General features: G+C 43.3%; 2 long non-coding RNA genes across 2 annotated transcripts; one reads left to right on the top strand and one right to left on the bottom strand.

Moving 5' to 3' along the window:
• Positions 1 to 10436: 10436 nt before the first annotated feature.
• LOC128833583 (uncharacterized) lies at positions 10437 to 11164 on the bottom strand. Its single transcript, XR_008444283.1, has 2 exons — positions 10759 to 11164; positions 10437 to 10620 (listed from the first exon to the last, which is right to left on the bottom strand). It is a non-coding gene; the product is annotated as an uncharacterized LOC128833583 (long non-coding RNA).
• Positions 11165 to 13779: 2615 nt separating this feature from the next.
• On the top strand, positions 13780 to 17893 carry LOC128833584 (uncharacterized). Its single transcript, XR_008444284.1, has 2 exons — positions 13780 to 13918; positions 16412 to 17893. It is a non-coding gene; the product is annotated as an uncharacterized LOC128833584 (long non-coding RNA).
• Positions 17894 to 18327: the final 434 nt, after the last annotated feature.

Below are 18327 nucleotides of genomic sequence, written 5' to 3' on the forward strand. Positions count from 1 at the left end.
TTGCTGGGATAGTCTCCTGAAAAAGATTACATTTATCTTCTCTTGTTATACTTGGCAAGATGACAGTAAAAGCACATTGAAGAGAACTTTCAGGACTTGTTTTAGTATTCATCACTCAGCTGAGCAGGTGGGGCACTTACAGGTCAGGTCAGTTTCTGCTGGGAAGCAAAATCAGTAAGACTGGGTATTTTTTAAAACTTTTTTGTTGTATACACTTTGAACTATGTTGTCAAATACCACCCAGGAAATCTCAGATCAGACAAACACTATTATCAAGCAGCAACTGAGTCTCCCTAGGATCCTTTCTTGATACAATGGCAAAGAGCAACCTCTCTAGCTACTTGCCAGTTCCCCCAAAATATCTGCATCACAAACTGAATACAGCATTTCTCCCATGACTACACTGCTTGTATAGTAAGGGCTTGTCTACACATACAGCACTGCAGCAGTGCTTAGGGAAGACATTGCCCTTGGTGATGAGCTTCTCCAGTCACTGTATGTACTCCGTCTGAGGTGGTAGCTATGTTGATGGGAGACCCGTTAACATAGTGCTGTCTACAGCAGGAGTTCGATTAGTAAACTGCATTGCGCAGAACACCACAGTTATACTGACATAAGTCTGTAGTGTAGACCAAGCCTAAGAAAGAGCATTTGTAAAATTATCTTTAACAGCATCATCTGATGATGTGTTATAATGGTATTAACTTGGTCTCAACACAAGTGTATTAATTGCAGCTGTAAAAGGCTTTTTTCCATGGGGGCCCTGAAAATGGGGCTCTTACACTACAACCTACAGTCAGTTCTATGTGGAAGCTCATCCTTTCCCCCCCTTTTCTTCCGTGGAGCTTTAGAGGGCTTCCTGAAGAAGTGGGTGAATGATTAGCACATTAGCCTACAATGCAGACTTAGTTGGATTCCCTTCTCTTCTACAGCCAGAGAGAGCTGGTAAATAACTTACTCTACACTTCAGCAGGCCTACAGGAGTGGAGCTGGGACCTGGACTGTTGGGGTGCAGCAACAGAAGGAAGGGTATGAAGGAGCCACAAGAACTGCTGTGGGGAGTGATTACTAGCAGAGCTGGCCAAAACTGAGGCTTTCCAGTTTGAGAAATTGGCATTTTTAATCTTTTTGTTCTAATTTGGAATGAAACCCAATATTGAAATTTCTTGAAACCATAAATACCCCATAAGTGTTTTTTTAAACAATTTGCTCCCTGGGATCAACAGCTGCTGAGTGAAACTGCTATTACCCAGCAGTTCTAGCCATAATAATGGTCCTTTAGAATAGAAGGTGGTTTTTGTGGTTTGGAGGAGATGGAATGGTGGGGGCTGCAGTGAATTGAAAGAAGACTCTAAGAAGAGGGAGATTAGCAAGCTTTTGATACTGTGTCCAGGATAAGCCTGCTCTTGTTATCAGTTCAAAAACAGTTACCTATATTTTGTTTCTACTTACAAGCTGGCAGGGAACATTTAAGGCAACAAAATGTTTTATGGAGCTCAAATACGTTATAGTAGGAAGTAAATTCTTGAGGCCTTAGTGGCCCAGTGGGATAATGAGCTAGCTTCTTCTAGCAGCAAATGATTGTTTACATCACACCTAAACAATAGTTGGCTGGCCTCATCTTTTTGCCCACAGGCCCACCATGAAATTTAGCATTCTACTTGGGCCCAAGATTAGAATAGTGAGGTACCTGTCAGTCAGAAGAAAGTGTATTAATAGATCATGAGGGTTCTAGAAGCACTAGAGAGCTACTAGCGGACAAACCCAGTCCCCTGCCAGGGAAAGGTCAATCTGCTTCAGCAGAGTAGATGTAAAAAGCACGAGGAGCTCTGCACACCATGTGACTCTTGCAACTATTCATCTCACCAACCTCAAGTTATTTAAAATCACACAGCCTTTATTGTAACACCTAGCAAGAGATTCAACTGAGGGGCTGTGCTTTAAAAACAGAAGTGGAAGGAAGAAGGACTTTTGGACCCCTACAGTTACTAGAGTGTAGTATACAAACACACTCCTTTCTCTATGAGCAGACTCCTTTTCTGCCACAACCCACTGTGTGTTGGGAAAAAGGAGAACCTTACTCAATTGTATGGTGGGGAGGGCTCTGATCTCATGGGCCATTTTCAGGGGGAGGAAAGTAATGTAACTTTTAGGGCACAGTCTTTTTTCTCTCTCTGTGACCTCTTAAAAAAAAGCTGTCAGGAAGAGCCCAATAACTTTAGCCCTCAAGTACATTCTATGTTCCTTCCATTCCTAGCTGACTGATGGGAAACAACACAGATTCCAACCCCTACTACTCTGCTAAACACAGGCAACAGGCGCTGTGGGGAGATAGTTTGGGGGAAGTTCTGCTGTAGCGCTCTTAGTAGAAAAAGAGCTAAGATGGAGGGAAATCAAACAATTAAATTAGTGTGTCAATAAAGCACACTATGCCAGCCACAAAGCTTCATTTACTGAATGGCCTTGATTTTGCTAGCTACTTGCATCTGAAGAAGTGAGGTTCTTACCCACGAAAGCTTATGCTCCAATACTTCTGGTAGTCTTAAAGGTGCCACAGGACCCTCTGTTGCTTTATAATAGAATATATAGTCTTTTCAATACGGTGAATGAATGTGCTATAGGCAAAACTGGTAGCCTACAGTTAAGGTAGCCAGACACTTTCCATTATAAGACCTTGTTTTCAGTTCCAACTGAAGAAGGGAGAGCTAGATTAGAGGAGAAGCCATTTGGGAGGGTGGGGAACCAAGACTGGGAGCAAGCAGGAGAGAGAGGCCAGAGTGTAAGACTAAGAACATCTGGGCAAGGAGACAGACTGAGATTAAAAGCTTGAGGAGTGGAGAATGGGGCTAGGATAAACAGGTTGGAGGTACAGAATGGGTCAAGGTTAGGGGAAAAACAGACAGATCCTAGTAAAAAATAGTTACCTACTTCTCGTAACTTGTTCTTCGAATTGTGTTGCTCATGTCCATTCCAATAGGGGTGTGTGTGCACCGCGTGCATGATCGTCGGGTCAGCTGTGGAGACCCCTGGAGTGGCGCCTTCATGGCGGTGTATATAGGTTCCTGCCGACCCACCGCCTGCTCAGTTCCTTCTTACCACCAGTGACAGTCATTGGAGCAGCTCAGTCTCTTGCATTCACAAGTGGCTACCTAGTGGTTTCCTTTTCTTATTTATAAATAGTTTAATTGAGTTGTAGTCACAGCAGTTGTATAGTAGTTTATAGTTAGTTAAGCTTACTTTGCGGGGCTCCCCCCCCCCAGTTTTCCCCAGGCACCGGGGCATGCCTTGGTCACAGGCGTTTAAGGCGTGTGAGAGGTATGCGAAACCTATGCCCAGAGGCGATCCGCACGCTGCTTGTCTTAAGTGCCTAGGAGGAAATCATCAGACAAGTGCCCAATTTGCACGCGCTTTAGACCCAGGACTAAAAGAGAGCAGGACTATCGTTTAAAGCTCCTCCTGATGGAGTCAGCCCTCAGCCGGTATTGGAAACGGCACTAGCATCATCGGTGCAGGATGCCCCGACACCGAGGAAGGACTCCTCCAAGGAGCATCAGCACCACTCCCCGGCTCGTATGGCCAACTCTAGTAGGTGGCACCGCTCACAGTCCCCAGTGCTGCATAAGAAAAACAAGGCATACACGGATCGTTCCCCTGTTAAGAAGCCGTGAGGGGATTCCACCGGGGTGCGTCCCGCAGCGGGACACCCATGGCCTGGCCCTCAAGACCTGGCACCATTGACTCCGGCCCCAACCAGAGGTCTGTCGAATCCGGTGCCGGTGGACTCCCTGACTCGGGAGGATTTGGAGGAAGAGCTCGACCTTCCCTCCATGATGGATACCTACGAGGCAGCACAGGACCTTATTGCCATGACGGCACAGTCCCCAGCCCAGCAGATGCAAGCTCCAGCACCACTCCAGATGTCGGCCCAAGTTCAGGCACCATCAGCGGCATCAATAACGGTGCCGCATGTGGCACCACCTCCGGCACCCTTCACGGCACCACCGCCTGTTCATCATTGGGGCAAGCCCACAATGTAACAGCGCCGCTCCCCATCACCACAGTACTGCTCCCCAGCACTGTCAGGCTCCACCACCACCCCCCCCCATAGTTGGGCTCAGAGTACTCTTCTGAGTCAGAGGCTGAGTCTTCGGTCTCCCGACACAGCCAGTACCGCTTGCAGTCCCAGCACCGCAGAGTCGTGGACTCATTAGCACCGGTGGTATCCTGGCCACCCCAGTCGCACGGCCCAGTACAATGGCCCTTTTGAACTCCTTGGGTCTATCGTCAGACTCAGGGTCAGGGCTCCAGGGCTGCATCAGTGGCATCCACACCATGTGCTCCCACCTCAGCAATGTCGGTGGCATGCCACACCCCTAGGACTCCAGAGGACCCTGTACGGGACAAGGATTCTGGGCCTTCAGCACCGCCCAGTTGTACTGGAGCCACCTCCAGTCACGGGAGGGACCTATGCACCCGACCCAGCCTCTAGGGAGCCAGAATGTCAGGAAGACCCAGTTCCACAGGCTTCCTCCTTGCCAGACAAGACGTCTACCGGCGATGGACACCAAGACCTTCTCAGGAGGGTGGCCCTAAACCTAAACCTCCAGGTGGAGGTCACAGAGGAGTCGGACCCGATGGTGGACATCCTTGCCCCGAAGGGTCCATCTAAGGTGGCCTTGCTCCGATAAGAATGATCCAGAACACTACTAGGGTGCTCTGGCAGACCCTGGCCTCGATACCACCCACTGCTAAAGGGGTGAAGAGATGTTATTTTGTGCCACAGAAAGGCTATGAACCCCTTTTCACACACCCCACCCGGGACTCTAGTGGTCGATGCAGCAAATCACAAGATGTGACAGGGCCAGCCAGGTCCTGCTCCAAAAATCACAGGACGCTAAGAAGCTGGACCTTTTCGGCCGAAAGGTTAACTCGACCAGTGGACTCCTGCTTTGAGTGGCCAACCAGCAAGCAGTACTCAGCCGCTATGCTTTCAATTCCTGGAGTGCATTAGCAAAGTTTCAGGAATTGCTCCCGGCTGACTCACGCAAGGAGTTTAATGCACTTCTAGAGGAGGGCAGGGTGGTCTCAAGAACCTCCCTCCAGGCTGCGTTACATGCAGCAGACTCGGTGGCTCGGACTATGGCCACCGCCATTACAATGAGACACAGCGCATGGCTGCAGGCATTGGGTATACCACCAGAGGTCCAGAACACTATCCAGGACTTGCCTTTTGACTGTGTGGGCTTGTTTGCCCAAAATATGGACTAATCGCTTGCACAGACTTACGGACTCACGGGTGACTCAAGTCTTTGGGAATCCACACCCCTGAACCCCAAAGCAATTTAAGCCTCAGCCCCCATCCCGCTTCTGTTCCAGGCCCCCAAGGCGAGACTCGTCCAGAAGACGGGCAGGAATAATAGGAGGTGCCCGCCAGTCCTCCTCAGGCCGAGGCCAGGGTGCTTCGAAACTGCCCCCTGGCCTGAAGCCAAACTTTTGAAGATGCGCCTGATGGAGCACCAGTACTGAGCTCAGATCCTTATCCCCTCTTTGTGAATTGACTGCCCACTTCTACCGTGCTTGGTCCCAGATCACATCAGATTACTGGGATCTGAGCACAGTGGACATGGGATATTCTATTAAATTCTGTTCCCTCCCACCCCCCTTCCCTGTACCGCTTCAGGGACCCTTCTCACGAACAACTTCTGCAGGAGGTACAATCACTCCTTGCTCTAGGGGCAATAGAGGAGGTTCCTCAGGAGTTCAGGGGCAAGGGGTTCTACTCCTGCTATTTCCTCATCCCCAAGGCCAAGAGTGGGCTCCGGCCTATCCTGGATCTGCGAGACCTCAACACATTCATAAAGAAAGTGAAGTTTTGCATGTTCTCCCTGGCCTCCCTCATTCCTTTCCTGGATCCGGGGGATTGGCACGCCACCCTCGACTTGAAAAATGTGTACTTTCATATCTCCCTTATCCCGGCCCACAATTTCTTGACTTTGCAGTCGGCGGCCAGCACTACCAGTTCAGGATGCTCCCGTTTGGGCTCTCGGCAGCCCCCTGGGTATTCATGAAGTGTATGTGTCTCTGTGGCTCGGGCCACCTTCCTCCGGCTGGGCCTAATATTGAACTTGCCCAAATCCACACTAGCCCCAACACAGAATAGAATTCATAGGACTGACACAAGCCAGGGCGTTCCTGCCTGAGCCGTGCTTCCAAGCACTCAGGGACATCGAGAACCTTCGCCCATTCCCCATGACGACGACCAGAAAATGCATGAAACTGCTGGGGCATATGGCGGCTTGCACATACATGGTCCAGTATGCCGGATTGCGCCTTCGGCCTCTCCAGGCATGGTTGGCGCAAGTGCACAGGCTCAGCAGGGACCCCCTGGACAGATTAGTTACCCTCCCTCCTTACATTCTTGAGTCTCTCTGCTGATGGCTGCGGCCACAGTGGTCTATGTGGGAATACCCTTTGCCAAACCCCAACCTACACTATCGCTGGTCACGGACACCTCGGCGCTCAGTTGGGGAGCGCATCTGGGCAATATCAAAACCCAAGGCCTATAGTCCCATGCAAAACTATCGCTGCATATCAATGTAAGGGAGCTGAAGGCGGTTCGTCTGGCATGCCAAGCCGTTCCAGGCCTATCTTCAGGGCGCACATGTGTTGGTGCTGACGAACACCACCACAGCAACGTTCTATATAAACGAACAGGGTGGTGCTTGCTCCTCTGCCCTCTGCCAGGAAGCCCTTGGGGACTTCTGCATCGCCCATTCGATACACCTAGCGGCGTCGTACTTTCTGGGAGTGCAAAACGAACTAACCAATCGCCTCAGCCGCTTGTTTCGTGGTCAAGAATGGTTCCTCAGAGCGGACATCGCGCCCTTGATTTTCCAAAGGTGGGACTTTCCCCACATAGACCTGTTCACGACACGGAGCAACAGGAAGTGCCAGCAGTTCTGCTCCTTTCTGAACCACAGCCCAGGCTCCATTGCAAACACCTTTCACGGACAAGTCACCTGCTGTACGCATTCGCACCCTTCCCTCTCATACACAAAGTTCTCCTTCAGGCTTGTCGGGACACTGCTTCCTTGATCCTCATAGTCCTGGAGAGGGCGGGTGGGGGAGACAATATTTCCTATCTATCCATTTTCAAATTGGTGGAACAGTAGCGGGTATTTGCTAAAGAGCCTGCTGGGTCCTGGAGCACCTCATTAATGACATTACAACCTAAATATTAATATTATTATCACTAATCCATTAAATTTTAAAACTAAACATCCTTTTCATGATTTTTAGCAATCTTAAGACAGGAAATGGGACTAAAGTTAACAAAAAAAGTAAAACCTAACAGCTGTTTCAGTCATCTCATTTATGAAAGTAAACTTATTACGGTAGTAGGAAATTGGATGATCCTTATTCCCAATTTGATGAAAAGTTGCCTATGAATTGGAAAAACACCCAAATTTGGTATTTATGTAAGAAATACCATATGCGGCAGATGGAACGATTAGGGAAAAGAGTGTGCATTTCAGTCAGCTGTTTCCCCCCAGAAATGCTTACTACTCTATTCCCTAATATAAAACATGCCAAAACTCAGATTAGATTTTGCTATTTATCTCCCACACAGATGCCTTACAATGTGACAATGGTAACTTGGCAAATATTTGTACCAGCATTTCTGAACATCTTTTGGACTGATGGAAAGTCTTCAAATCACACTGTAAACTATAGTACCCAAGTGTTGGTAACGGCAGTTTTGAAGGAAAAAATACATATTTTCTATCAGGTTTCAGAGTAACAGCCGTGTTAGTCTGTATCCGCAAAAAGAAGAACAGGAGTACTTGTGGCACCTTAGAGACTAACAAATTTATTAGAGCATAAGCTTTCGTGGACTACAGCCCACTTCTTCGGATATTTTCTATCATTTACATCAGTCCTTCCATCACAAATAGCATGACAAAAGAGCACCCACGTTATTCTACAATACACAGATATTTGAGGCCAAATTCAGCTCTGTTACACCTATGAAATTCCTCTGACTGTCATGGAGTTCCACAGCCATAAGCCATAGCTGAGAGCATAATTTAGCAGAATATTATGCAACATGAACATAATACATTAAGCAAAAAATAGCTACTAGTTTCTCCATATGCATTTTCAATAAGGATTGTTATTGCAAGGTTTCCAGACATTACAAAGTCTAATACCTATACATTATTTTGTAATGTGAGAGTCAATGTTATAGTCACCTGTTTCATAGATACCAAGGTTGAAATCCTGGCCCCATGGAAATCAATGGAAGAAATACTACTGACTATAGAGCCAGAATTTCACAAACAGATGTGAGGATCAATGAATACTAATGAAAGCCACAGACTTGACAGCTCTGGTGCCTGCAGTTCTCTATCAACAGTATGGTCAGTTAAAAGAAAAAAATCCTATACTTCATCACCAGTGTACCTGTATCTCAGCCCTCACCTGCCTCTGCTGCAGGTAGCTCCAGCCAGGCTTTTTCCTCTGGCTGCTATGGAGGACTTCTTTAGTCCCCTCTAGATACCCTGTAGGATCCTCAAAGATCTCGTTTCCCAGCTGCTCTGCCAGGGAACTAAAGAATCTCTATTTGTGCAGAGCAGCTGACACTGACCACCTACCCCTCGGAGTCTCTCCCTGAATTCTACAAGCTCAAGGAGCTCAGGCTACCAGTGTCAGGAGATAGACCAAATAAGTACGGGTCAGGGAACAGATGTTTCCCTCCCTCCTAAAGAATGTACCCCCACCATGACAAACAGGCTTAAGTTGTTTGTTGGAGGGTGGCGAGGAGAGCAGTTCTTAAGCAAGCAACTGATCTAAAATCCCCAACAATGCAAGTGTTTAAAAAATGAGAACTGTGTCTGGAGACTTAAAACTCAGATTTCACCAATCTAATTTGGAAGTAGCAAATAAAGTCATATCAACTTTTGGAGAGACACAGCAAAAGGCTAATTTTGTTTTAAACACTTTGCTGTTTCTAATGCACCAATAGGAGACAGGACTCAGAGGACCAGATTTTTAAATATCTGAACCAGTGAGTCACCATTATTTCATAACTTATTGAAATTTTAATCATCTTCATGCAGCTCAATTCCATTATCTTCACCAAACCTAATAAAGGGCTGTCAGTAGCAGGCTACCCCGTAACATCGATTCACATAAAATGGCTTTTAGAAATTATATCTATTTGACTGTTGGTCCAGCTGATTAGCAGTTAAATGAAAATCATTAATACTAGTGTATCAGAGTATTAAGTGATTAAGTAAGTAAGAACTGCATGTACTTTTACCCCCTCCTTCCCAAACCAGTATGTTCTGCCTAGTTCCATTTGTAAGATACATTATGAGGTGGCTGATCGTTCACCTTTCTGTTGAACATCCAGGCATATATCAGCCTTGATATACACCTCTACCCCGATATAATGCGACCCGATGTGTCCAAATTCATGTTATAACACGGTAAAGCAGTGCTTCGGGGTGGGGGGAGGGGGTGGGGGGGAGAGGGGCTGCACACTCCGATGGATCAAAGCAAATTCGATACAACACGGTTTCACCTATAATGCGGTAAGATTTTTTGGCTCCCGCGGACAGCATTATATTGAGGTAGAGGTGTATTAGTATAGATTACAAATCCTCTATACTCCTGAAGCCATACCTGAAAGCAACAGAGGACAAATAGGCATGTAAACAAACCCATTATATGCTCTTTCCACTAATGCTGATCTGCTTTCTCCAAAACTAAGAAAGACTACACTACAGATATCACATGCACAGTAAAAGCCTCAGGGATCATCATACAAGAATTCTGGTTCTTATAAATAACTTAGTTTATTAAATCAAGTTAAAAAAACCATTCAGTCATAAAGGGTTGAAAGCAGATTCCCAAATGCAAATTTTCCCCACTTACACTGTTTTTCAGAGTACAATATTTCTATACAGCAAAGGGAGGGAAAAAAAGACAAGGCAGCATTAAGAGAATTTTATTTTTGCTTCCTTAAAAAAAAAAAAAAAAAAAAACAAACAAAAGAAAACCACACTTACTTTTTACACTTACTGACTCAATGCTCCGTGCTCAACTTGCTAGGTGTATTTCAAAGTAATATTATTTGATAGAATAATAAATTGAAGAATAAAAAATGCAACTTCTAAAAATAAGAATAAAGAATCTATCCAACGAATATCATAATATTACTTGACACTATATAATCAACATTTCATATCCTTGTGATAGGGACACCTATCACATCAGATTTTGTGTTCGTTTCTTCTTTGAAACTTTTTTTTAAATTACATACGAATTACTCTCCAACTCTTAGATATTAGAAAAGCAAGCTCTTGCTAATTGTAAATAATGAAAACTGTGAACAGCATTTTAATAAGTGCTATTAAAAATAAGGTTTCCCCCCCCCCAAATTGCTACAGGAAAATAAAAACTAGCATCTCACCTTTCTGTATAGAGGAAGTTGTTAATCCCTGCACTACAAAAGAGTTACATCATTACTGAATGAGTTTATCAAAACTAGTGGAGAGAGTTCTTTAGGATACTTATAATTTTGACTAGATGCTCCTTCAAACAGTGATGGTCCATCTGGTGAGAAATTAGAGATAAGAAGCAGAAAGATTAGTTTTGCTGCCAAAAAAACTGCCATAAACTTTTCAAAGAAAACTGAGTTCTACAAAATAAAAAGGGGGAAGAAGAAGAGAGGAAATAAAAGATAAATGTTACCTTTTTACCTATCTTCTGCCAAAGTAGTCAGTGCACAAATCTCAGAAGATTATGGTAATCCTAGTACACTAAACAGAGTGTATGAATGTACATAGTGGCTTTTATAAACAATTGTCTTTTCACTTGCTTCTCATTCAAATCTGTATAACCAATTTGGTTTGTCTGATATTTTCTGTTAATGTATCACATCCTAATAGTCATGCAATATATCTGGGCTTGAAAAGTTAACCTCAGAAGTCCACACCAAAACACTTTAAAAGAAGAAAACGGACATACAATAGGCCTAATCCTCCTTGCTGCTTGAAAACCCCTTTACAATATTTTTTTGGGGGAAAAATCCCTTCTCTCAATTTAGAGAAAATAAATTTTACTGTTATACTGAAACTATATCGGAAGAGACCCCTTGGGTTTTGTTTTTTATTTTGTTTTTTCCCAGTTGGTGCACTAGAAACAGGACACTGATAGCAAGAATGTACAGTTCTGTAAGTCATCAATTAAGCTGATTGTTTTAGTATGCATACTGTACTGTTTATTTTTATATAAATTTGGTATTAATAACTACTACTTCAGAACAGTATATCTCAGACAGCCTGTGCAAATGCTGTATTTTGGATAACAAAATGTTTTAAAATTTAATTAATTTTTTTAAACAAAAAAATGTAGATGACAGGAAAACTTTCCCACTGAATATCAGTTTTAAAATAAGAGACACTACCTATTTATACACATACTTAGAACTATAAGTCATCACTGGCATTCTATTCTGTATTCTAATGTACAGTATTCATACTTTTCCTAAAAAGTTTGGTAATACTTTGCAGAACTTAAGTGCTTCTACAATATTCTTATACTAACTGTACATTACAGTAATTAAAGTATAAGAAATTAAGAGTCATAATGAACATACCAAACTTTTGCTCCTTGAACTCAACAGAACTTCCAGCTTGAATTTCAGCTCTGCCATTCATAGTTTCCCCATAGCAAAAATTCCAAGAGTTCAAAATAGAGATCTCAATAGTGAAAACAAGTGAAATAGTTTCTAAATTTAGAAACTACTACTAGAACAAACGAAGGACATTATAGTAACTGACTCCAGAACTATTGTTTGGCATATGCTGCAACACAAGATAAAGAACAGAAGCTTTAGTATTAAATTTCTCACCACATTTTCTCTTGGCTAAACTAGTTACTAAACACATGTACATTTGTCAGAAAAATTTGCCTAAATAATTTTTTAGACTGTAAAGGACAGAGAAATTATGGATGATAACGTTTTTAAAATGTTCTCACCTCAGATAAGTCTTGTTGTACGCTCTCCAAAAGGTCTGCATACCATCTCCAATTGGCCTCAAAGGGTGACTATGTTACCCTTTAGAAGATAATAATAGCATATTTTTTTCACCATACTACAAACAGAATTAGATTTAAAACCCATCAAGTCCCTTAGCAGAGTAAGGTAGAGGTTAACACTATGTTTTATAAAATATGTATATAAAAGAAAATAAACCAAAACATGCACGAAAAGCTTTACTTAACAGTATAGTAAAGATCATGGCCAAAATGACTAATGTTTAATAAACCCATGCCCCAATATGCAACACTGAATATTAAATATTGTATAAATATTCTGATTTCTCAAGAATAAAATGTGAAAGGTAAATATTAGCTTTCAGGAAAAGTTAAGTACATTGAGAATCAGAATTGCTATGAACCAGCTATAAATTTACTAATAAAAATATTGTACTTCAAGAATTTTGATAATGATTTACTGGAAGCCAGGTGTAAAGTGGGAAATACCCACCTATTTTTACACTCTCATACCTCAATTTATTGCTTTCTTCATATATTACATTTTGCTTGCAGGCTTTGGACCCAGTGAAGGGATTGCTTAAGTTAAAAAGCCCCACCTGCACCAAACTGCTAAAAAATATTTAATTTAACCCTCAGCACAAAAGAACACAGCACGTTTTAAGGATTAAAATAATTTACAGACTGATCATCCTTGAAGTTAAACAGCACTGTTTCAAAATATTACAATTACATCTATAATTTCAACAGCAACAAGCAACACAAAATTACAGGTTTCACTATTTTGAAATCTATTTTTTTTTCCACATTAACAAAGTTAAATTAACTGTTAGGGTGATTATACAGCGATCCATACGTTTAACAGCATGAACAATTATGATTTTTAACAATACTGTGTGTTAGCATAGTTTGAAGTAACTGACATTTTAATTTGATTTTATGCTGTGGGGGATGCAAATGCATACACCAGTTGTACTATACAATTGGTCAAGTGTTCAGTTACACACTTTGTTTAGAAAGTGCAGTTACTTACACAACTGGACATTTAAACAATGAGGTCAAGCAGTGTATAAAGAACAATGATCATAACATTAAAAACAGTCCACAGCTGTTTTTTAAGTTCATTCATGAACTACTGACACCTTTCGAAATTAACATTCACAAATTTCTGTTTAACCATTACATTTAGTGTTTAAGGTAACTAGAGCCCTGCGTGGATACAAAAGGTGTATCCGCCTCCAATCCGCAAAAATGGTCTGTGGATATCCGTGGATTTGCAGGGCTCTAAACAGATCCACAGGTCACTGCACAGCAGGGATACAGGGCTGTGTCAAGCCCCAACCCTCAACCGCTCCCTGATTTCTCCCCAGAGACCTCCTGCCCTGTCCCCTGCTCCGCCCTTGCCGTAGCTCCTTCCCCGCTCCTGGCAGGGAGGCTACAATTCTGGGCCCTTCTATGCAGCACCGCCCTTCGCGTGGGGGGCACGGACGCCCCTATGCAGTTGCGGAGGCTCTAATGCACACAGCTGTTACCGCCTGCTCATTTAAAGAACAAACACACCTTCAAAATGGCGCTTGGCTTACTCCCTTCTGGGAGTCGTAGTGCCCAGCTTGCTTGGAGGGAAGGAGGTAAACTACAACTCCCAGAATGCTCAGCCCGCTGCTGCGTGATTTAGAGCGCGGAGGTGGAGCCTGCAGGCTGGGGGACAGCCTCTCCATTCCGGTGAGTGCGTGCTGCAGACCCCTGTGGGGATACAAAATTTGTATCCGCATCTGAGCTGCGAGCAGCAAAAATGGTCTGTGGCTATCCGTGGATAGAAAGCAGATTCCCGCGGATGTGCAGGGCTCTACAGGTAACGCTTCAAAATGTAGTACAGTATACTCTTCCCAAATATTAAGCAGTTGGCTGCATTTACTGTTATAAAATTTGTAAGTGATTTCAAACCCTTAAAAAGAGTTCATGTTTATACACACAAAGTCATAGCCTTAAAACAAATTCACGTTCTACACTAAAAAAAGCTGCACACAACTGTCAAAAGCAATCAGAGTTCTGTATATTAAATGAAGGCTTGACCTATTGTAACAGATGTGTTTTTCCTTTTACGTATAGTGTGCAGGAGTCCGTGTCCATAAAGCCTAGGCTTAAAAAGGATATGCTTGGAAAAAAGTCCAAGGAGTCACAGATTTTTTTTTTTTTTTTTAATATATGGCTTTTGCCAACTGGCGTATGAGGGCTGCTGGAAAATATTAGTTGTCTAAGTTCAATTAATATTCTTTACCATCTTTAACGTTTTATAGGCAGTTCTTAGTCCAGCCATTTCAAATGGTTTTAAGATAACAAGAAAGCGCCCTGCTATACAATTTAAAGAATAAGCCTCTTTAATAGTGTCTGCCACCTGGTGGTCCAGGCCATCTCTGGCCCCGTCCAGGTGGCGGAGGGGATGGTACATCGGGTCCATTGGGAAAGCTGTGTAAAAGGATAAAATCATAATTGTTTTTTCCCCTCAAGATAACTGCTTTAAAATAACAAAAGAGTTACAACACTACATTACAATTTGGATTTAAACTTATTTTGTTCTTAGCAATCTCATGCATACTTAAAAGTCTTCCACAGCAGTTAAAATTACTACAACAATGGAATCTGAAATGTTTACATAGCATATGGCTCTTGATTTTAATACTTGCAAGAGACAGCTTTAAAATTACTGCAATTTTAGGTTTCAAATAAAATTAATTTTAAAAAGACAAAACAAAGAAACATTCTTACCTTCTTGGTGGAGGGAATCAACCTCTTGGCATCTGCAGCATCCCTCTGGCTCTGGGGTGGGGTGGCCTGCCTCTGAAGCCCATTGGTCCTGGTGGTGGTGGAGGAAGTCCATGTCTGCACAGACAAGTCCAATCAAACAATCTCATATTGCCTTAAACAAACAAAAAAAAAAACCCACCACACTCTGGGTTTCTTCCTATGTAAATCGATTTCTCACTTAGAGAAACAGGACTACAGCACTACACATCCATCGTTTTTAAACAAACACCTTTCTATCAATGTTATCAAAACTAACCTTGGTGGTGGAAGTGAGAAAGGATCTCTCATCATTCCTCTCATGGGTGGGAGTGATAAAAGAGGTGGCCCCCCTCTGCCTCCTCTTCGGCCTCGGGGGTCAGGATATGGATGCATTCTTCCTATCTCACGTCTGGAAAGACACTTGTTTTCAATACAGATCTGAAAGTTAAGTTGTATTTATTTCATTGTACAGTTATAATGATGCAATAATATAAAGTGAAGACTGTAAAAACCCATAGTAGGGACTGCTCCTGGAACTATTAAGAAGGGATGAATAAATTGTCTAACATTATTCAAAAGATGTATGTCTACTGCCAAGCTGCAAGAAAAAACATGACTACTTACTAATACTATACAACGTTTACTAAAATTAGAGATGGATGGAATGCCAAATGAATATAATGAAAATAAAGAGGTTTTATCTTTAATCAATCAGCTATTTGCAAGGAGTCTCTCACCAGCTTCTTACCATCTTGTTCAAGGAAAGTTACATGTAATGTTACCTGTTTTCTATGGAGTGATTCTTTATTGGGCTACTGAAGTTAAGTGTTTGTAGCTTTTTAAATTTGTTTTTTTCTTTTGTTAAAGCAACATATGGTTGAATAGGTTACTGGTTCCAATTTCTGCTTCTCATTTTGGGGTGACATTTACTAACCCTTTTTGCTTCATGTTTCTATAGGTTATAGTGGCCAGCAATTATAAGTGTTCTTTTTTCATGCAAGTCTAGTTCACTAGTGCTTACATACTATATGCTATAGACAACTGTAAGATCAATTCATTATAGCTCCCCTTTCCTACTTCCAAAAGATTTTGTGTTAAGCATAACTTTACAACCATGTAGAGAAATTTACATAGCTTGGTTCCATAAAGAAGAATTGTTTAGAGTAAATTTGTCTATGGAAGTAAATGAGAAGCAATGGCCTATGCTTCATATTCTTCATAGTGATATTACGATATGATTATGGCATAACTATTATGTATTTTATGCGATAGGTCATGTAAGGTATCATTGAAAACGTTATGATTCACTGAATATGATTATCCTATTTGTATACATGTATCATTTTGGTATCTGAAATTAGGAATATTGTCTATGCATTTATTGCAAATGTGTTTACATCTGGGGAACTCCCACTAGACAGAATGCAACCAGTCTAGATGGCTGGTTGAAAATGGCCATTAGGGAAAACAATAGGTCTTAGAAGATGCTAATCTCCCACTGGGGAGCCTTCCTGAGGACGCTACAAACAGCCTCTGAGTCATGGCTGCTGTGTTCCTACAGGTGCATGTGACCAAGTCACCTGGTACTGGACTCCATCTTGGAATACCAGTGTTTTTCCACTGACCGGGCGTGGAGACGAAGAGGGGAGAAAAAGGATTCCCGCCATATGCAAAAGCTATTTAAGGCAGGGGAGTGACATCATCATGGTTCTTCACTGACTTCCTGCCCAAGAAGATTGCTGGAAACACCTGAGAAACAAAGACTGGACTAGGGGAGAAGGGCTGAACCCAGGCTAGAGAGATTTCTAGCCTGTGTAAGTGTAAGCAGAGTCAGGATGAGCTCTACCCTGACATCTGGTGGTGAATTATGGCAAGTGTGGAAAAGAACTCCAGGGGCTGATCTGGTTTGCATAGGCACACCCACTCGCCTGGCATGAAACAACAGCAACTCAAAGTGGTTACTTTGGCTGGTGTGGGATCCCCAGTTTCTCTATTATTGGGGCAGGAAGAATAAAGTTTTGTTACCCTGATTCTGTGAATCAAGGCCAGTGGAACTGTTGTATGACAGAAGGACTGAGTGAGTCCTTCACCATTACCTAAGTAGCACTTGCTTGACAAGGGGCATGGGTTACAAAACCCAGTGAATTGAGAGAGGAGGGGGACAGGTATTTATATCTGATGGTATGGGTACCCTTTGAGGGTTTGAAACACCAATTGCACTATCTCCTCTCTCCACTGTTGAATGTCAGAGCTAACTTTGATTCCATTAGGAGTCTAGTTACAGGCTGCTGAGCTGAATTCACTTTGGGCCAATGGTGCATTAGCACTGGGGCTCCCCTATGAGCTGAAATTGCTAAGAGCTGAAATCACAAAAGAGCTAAAGTTATTAAGAGCTGAGATCACTGAGACTGTGTTAACTAGTGGGGGAGCCTGAAGCTATATTGCTAAGCGGCTGACTGAGCAGCTAGCCGAGTGGAGCCTCACGGGGACGGTTGGAGCGGAGCTGAGCGACTCACAGGTCGGTGAGCAGGGCAGAGTGGCTGGAGAAGCAGCGAGCAGAGCGGAGCCTTGTGGGAGCGGCCCAAGGAACAGCTGAAGTGGAGCAGAGCTGAGCGGCTCACAGGTCGGTGAGCAGAGCGGAGCAGCTGCCAGAGCAGTTCGTGGACGGCGGGAGCGGCTCGCGGGACAGCTGGTGGAGTGGAGTGGAGCGGTTCATGGTGAAGGCTGCGGCGGAACCCCACGGAGAGGCAGCCAGTCGGCCTCAGATCACGTAAGGTGCCCCTTAACACCCTGCGTGCCTCCCCGCCTCCCCCTCCCCCCCGCTTGAACTCTGGGGCTGCACTGACCAGGGACAGAGACTTTGGGGGGTTGTTGGACTTTTGGGACTTTGGTGATTCTTGGGTTGCTGGTTTCAAGAACCAAAGAGAAAGGACACAGCCCAATTTGCTGGGGTGGGTTTTTTGTTCATGAAGCCTGTTTGTGGTGTTTTTCCAATTTAATGCTGATGTCGTTTACCTCATGTTATTAAACATTTTCTGTTACACTCAGACTCCGTGCTTGCGAGAGGGGAAGTATTGCCTCCTAGAGGCGCCCAGGGGGTGGTATGTAGTTGTCCCAGGTCACTGGGTGGGGGCTCGATCCGGTTTTGCATTGCGTTATTGAAACGGAACCCCTAGATACAGAACCCGGCCCTTGTTGCTGCCAACTTAGATGGGCAGAAGGGTTATATAAGGAATACCTGGAGTTTTAAGCTGCAAGCAAGTGCAGCTTGCTCTCAATAATCTCTGCAAACTCCCTAAAACAACAATTAGGGTGATAATTTGCTAGTCATGTCCAATCTCTTTAGTATATTAAGCTTAGATTGCATTTTGTTTAGTTGCTAGGTAATCTGCTTTGATCTGTTTGCTATCCCTTATAATCACTTAAAATCTATCTTTTGTAGTTAATAAACTTGTTTTTGTTTTGTCTAAAACCAGT

Source organism: Malaclemys terrapin, chromosome 3, assembly GCF_027887155.1.
Source record: "Malaclemys terrapin pileata isolate rMalTer1 chromosome 3, rMalTer1.hap1, whole genome shotgun sequence".
Lineage (NCBI taxonomy): Eukaryota > Metazoa > Chordata > Testudines > Emydidae > Malaclemys > Malaclemys terrapin.